Genomic DNA, 5,380 nt, shown 5'->3' on the forward strand with positions numbered 1-5,380 from the left:
GGCTTCATGTACACACCCATTCGGAATATTCTGACCAACCCACTGTTTGAAAAGGACTGGTAAAACCATATACGATGTTCAATATTCCTATTAATATTAGTTGTGTTGAAAATGTCTAATCTCTTTAGATATGCTAGTACGAGGGTTAAAAAACTGACAAAGTACAGATAAACTGTGGATGCAGTGGCAAAGACACAATGACAAAGTGGCTCCCATAAACAACTACAATGACACAATCCTCTATATTCGAAAGATGACCTAAGCAAACCCGAAGAACAGGTTAGCAGGCTTCCTGTGTATGCTGCAATAACTATCAACATAACGGGTTGATGACATGATTGTCTGAAGCTAAAATGGCCTAAAAAAAATATTTTATGACTGGTGCCCTCGGACACAAGTTAAATACATACACACATATATATATTTATATATATATATATATATATATATATATATATATATATATATATATATATATATATATATATATATATATATATATATATATATATAATACATATATATATATATATATACATACATATATATATATATAATATATAATACATATATATATATATATATATATATAGGTGGTCGACTGGTTAGCACGTCCGCCTCACAGTTCAGAGGTCGTGGGTTCGATCCCGGCTCCGGCCTCCCTGTGTGGAGTTTGCATGTTCTCCCCGTGCCTGCGTGGGTTTTCTCCGGGCACTCCGGTTTCCTCCCACATCCCAAAAACATGCATGGTAAGTTGATTGGATACTCTAAATTGCCCCTAGGTGTGATTGTGAGTGCGGATGTTTGTCTCTGTGTGCCCTGCGATTGACTGGCAACCAGTTCAGGGTGTCCCCCGCCTACTGCCCAAAGACAGCTGGGATAGGCTCCAGCACGCCCCGCGACCCTTGTGAGGAGAAGCGGTACAGATAATGGATGGATGGATATATATATATATATAAAAATATGATGTATGTTAACACGAATGAAGCCAAAACATCGGCTATTGTCATCTTTGGTGGATGTTTGGTGACATCTGGTATTAAAAAAAGACATTCAGTTGAGATAGGATGAAGTGCTTTTGCACATTTTGCTGAATGCGGAAGTAGGTTGCGCATATACCAAAATCAAAAAATGTGCTTAACTGTGTGTGAATAGCCTGCATTTCTGATGTGTATTTAAATACAATGCTATGGCAATAGACAACCAATTTCTGGTGTACTGTATATATTCTAAGTCTGTGTTACGTAGCCCTTTGCCATTCCACCTGGCAGTTTTACCTGAACGAAAGGTGCACCAAAGTAAATTTGATGCTGTACTTGAACCATTTGGAGTATCGGCATAGTTTTGGTCTCTTTTTTGTAGGTAACACAATTAGAATTTGAGTCCGCTGATAGTGTAGTGGTACACACGCCTGAGTTGTGTGCGGGCAGCGTGGGATCGATTCCCGCTCAGTGACAGTGTCTATGTGTGCCCTGCGACTGGCTGGCGACCAGTTCGGGGTGTAGTCTGCCTTCGCCCATTGACGGCTGGGATAGGCTCCAGCAACTCCCCGCGACCCTATATAGGATAAGCGGTTTGGAAGATGACATGACATGACATGACAATTAGAATTTTTCTCCTCAACTGTCAGAATCTTTTTAAGTGCTACTGGCACTGAATTATGGAAGTTTGAATACATAGAAGGCCGTGGGTCGTCCGTGGGTCGGCCTTCTTATATGTATTCAAACTTCCATCTTCAAAGTTCCATTCAGTGCCAGTAGCACTTAGAAAGATTCTGACAGTTGAGGAGGAAAATTCAAAGTGTTAAAACTATGCCGATACTCCAAATGGTTCAAGTACAGCATCAGATTTACTTTGGTACACCCTTCGTTCAGGTAAAACTGCCAGGGGGAATGGCAAAGGGTTTTAAGAGGAGTGAACTAAGATTTAAATATTGAAAATGGTGATATGTATGTAAAACACATTTCTTAATTTTGCTAAATGTTAACGCTTACCTTCAACGAAGCGTTCAGATCCAACACAGATGTATGGACTGGGTATCTGGCTGGAGTGCGATCAGCTCTGCCGATTCAAGAAAACCACAAATCTCTTCCTTGACAAATGTTGAGTCTTCTCGCCCCGAATATCAGTACCGCTAAATAGTGAAATGAGTCCCTCCCACTTGTATCAAATTTTAAACACTCAATAAGCATTCATGGTGGCTGCACGTATGTCCAGAGGTTTGTGACACCATGGAAAATTATTAAAAGTGAATTTCCTCCCTTTCCTCAGGAAAACAATCGTAAATGTCCAATATTTTACCAATACTCATTTATGTGGTCAACACTGAGGCGGGACGCTCCACGAACTCCGTGACTGAACGATAACCAATTAGTAAGCAACCATAAGCTGCTGGACACTAATAGAGAGCACTTGGTTTTGTTGAGTGCTTGTATAATGTGTCTCCTGTCACGGCTGAGTATGAGAGGGAGGACCCAAAAGCAAGAGGAGGCAAGGCCGGAGGACAGTTTATGGGATTTTAATGAAAAGAAAAACAATTGACCGGTTGCTTGGCGTGGTGACGAGGCTTGACTTAGAGGTAACTCAGTTAAAAAAAACAATTGAAATGACTGACAAGGACTAGGAGAACAGCGACTACACGACAATGACTGAACAAAAGCTAGCAACTTAAATACAAGCACACTGATGAGACACCGAGAAACACCTGGACAAGAGACACAAGGTAGGAGGGAGCTGATTGGCCAACACTAGGGAGTGGACACAATAATCATGACGAGACAGAGCAAAATATGAAACTAAAGAAAGCCCAAAACCAAAACAAACCAAACATGACATCTCCCAAGTCATTCACCATAACAAAATGACAAGGACAAGTATTTGAAACTGAAAACTATCTTAGCTTATGCTATTTCTTCTTCTATTAGTACACCACCACTAGTGCTACTACTACAACTACGACTACAACTACTCTTTCTTGTTCTTTGTATTATCTGGCAGTCTGGAGTCTCTGCGGAACCCTGCTGCCTCTCACATGTCAGTATTGGGAATACGAAACCAAGGAGACTCACGATTATTGGTGAAGATATCAGTTGTGTCTCATTCTAGGTGACTTTAACAGAGCAAAACGTAATCACGAGCTTCCTAACTATAAGCAGCACATTGATTGTCCCACCAGAGAAAGCAACATTCTGGATCACTGCTACACAATGTAACACTGAAAGAAAACACTTTTGTGCCTGAGGCTGCGAAAAGTCCCCCCTACCGCCTCACTCCATTGGATCAGCAGGGTTTGAGAATTTATTGCAATTTGCAACTCAATAGGATGATCACTACTAGCCCTCATTCTCACTAGCCCCATACATATGTAAATGCCGCATGCTTGTTTGCAAGACGCAAGGTGAGTAGTTGCGTGCAAAGCTTTCTCTGTCTATTTGACGCCAACATGCTGATGACCATCAGAGACTGCACAGTGCACAAGGCCAAGGATCAAACCCTGTAACTGGAGCACAAGTGTCTGCGAGCTGATGGCACCCATTGCTGTTGTATTCTTCCGAAGAGTGATTGGCAGAACCGGTGCCATGCGTGATTGCTGGTCAAAATGCTTTGGCATTTCTGAAATCATGTCCACAATGTCCCGAGACTGATAACAAGAGTTGATTAGTTCTCATCACTTAACTATGAAGAGAGTGAAAGGCTGATCAGATTGTCGCGTCTAAGGGGTCTGTCAGGGCCTGTGAGGTGTTGGATCTTCAAAGTGAAGAAAGGCTAGTTAGACAGCAGACATTCTGTCATGTTTGTTTTGGTTTTGGGCTTTCTTTAGTTTCATGTTTTGCTCAGTGTTCTGTGTCTGTCTCGTCATGATTATTGTGTCCACCTGTGTGCCTGTGTTTCTCGTTGTCTCGTCAGTGTGCTTGTATTTAAGTTGCTAGTTTTTGTTCAGTCCCTGTCGTGTTGTACTCGTTGTTGGTTTAGTCCTTGCTGTCATGTTTTGTTTCCCCCCCAGTGTTATGTTATATTTTGTTTCTGAGTGTTTCTTTGTTACTTTGCGTTTTGGATTTTCAAGATTTGTTTGTGTTTTTTTTTTTGTTTTGTTAATAAATACTCTCTTCAGAACGCCCTCCTTCTCCTGCCTCCCTGCATTTGGGTCCTCCACGTCAAACCATTCAAATGAATACTGTAAATCGCTTAGAGCCTCTCCTCTGGTTTTCATCACATCATTCCCAAAGTAATCGGGAAAGAGAAGTGTATTCCAGGTAGACAATTTAGCTCTGGAAAACACTGGGGAGTGACTTTTGGAGGAGAACAAAAGACTAAGTGTTTTAGGTGTAATCAATGCATATGTGATAAGCAGAGCTGTGTATTTTACAAAATATTTGTGATTCGTTTTATCGCCTACAGCCCTTCCGCCGTCCATCTATCCGCCTTTTTGTCCAGCCGGAAAAATAGTAATCTCCTATAGGCCCATGATATTAAACGGGCTTCCGTTAGCATTTCCTACTTCGGACTACCTATTTCGACAAACTACCACTTGCGAGTTCATGAACTTTTATTCACTGAGCTCGTTCAAGCGCAAGTCAACCCAAACATTTTTTTTTCGAGAATGTGTTCTATGCAGGCCCACTAGTTCAAACAAGGCATTCTGATAAATATTGCGTTTGTGGAATAAGAGTTAATCCACTCTTTTTTAGCCATCTCTGGGGGCGGCCATTTTGTCACTTCTGTAGACTGAAAATGACATCACAACTACTCAGGGCTCAGGTAACGGCCAATCACGACTGACTTGTTTTCTGAATCTGAGCCGTGATTGGTCGTTGTGAGCAGTTGTGATGTCATTTTCAGTTGACAGAAGACAAAATGGCAGCCCCAAGAGATGGCTAAAAGCGAGTGGATTAACACTTGTTCCACAAACACAATATTTATCAGAATGCCCTGTTTCAACTAGTGGTCTTCAATAAAACATATTCCTAAAAAAAAGGGTTGCGGTGACTTCCTTTTTAATCCACCTGTTTTTAGTCACCTCTAGAGACTGCCTTTTTGTCACTTCTGCCGACTGAAAATGACATCACAGTTACTCAGGGCTCAGGTAACGACCAACCACAGCTCACCCGTTTTCGGAAGCTGATCCATGATTGGTCAGATAAAAGTCAAATGTGTTTTTTTGGTCATTTTCATAAATAGTCACTGCAATTTATAGCAAAAGAAAGAAAACAAATCTTTTTAGACCATTGCATGAAATGCTCAATTAGAAACTCCACATATATTGCAGAGCTCTTTTATTCACCGTCAAACACCCAAAAGGGGCCGTTCCCATTATTCCACCAAAAACATTACTTTGCCACCTCCCAGATGACACCTTGTTGTTGTTGGGGCACAGTGGCCA

The sequence above is a fragment of the Filicampus tigris genome, chromosome 19, assembly GCF_054856515.1.
Source record: "Filicampus tigris isolate MCC_2025a chromosome 19, RoL_Ftig_1.0, whole genome shotgun sequence".
Lineage (NCBI taxonomy): Eukaryota > Metazoa > Chordata > Actinopteri > Syngnathiformes > Syngnathidae > Filicampus > Filicampus tigris.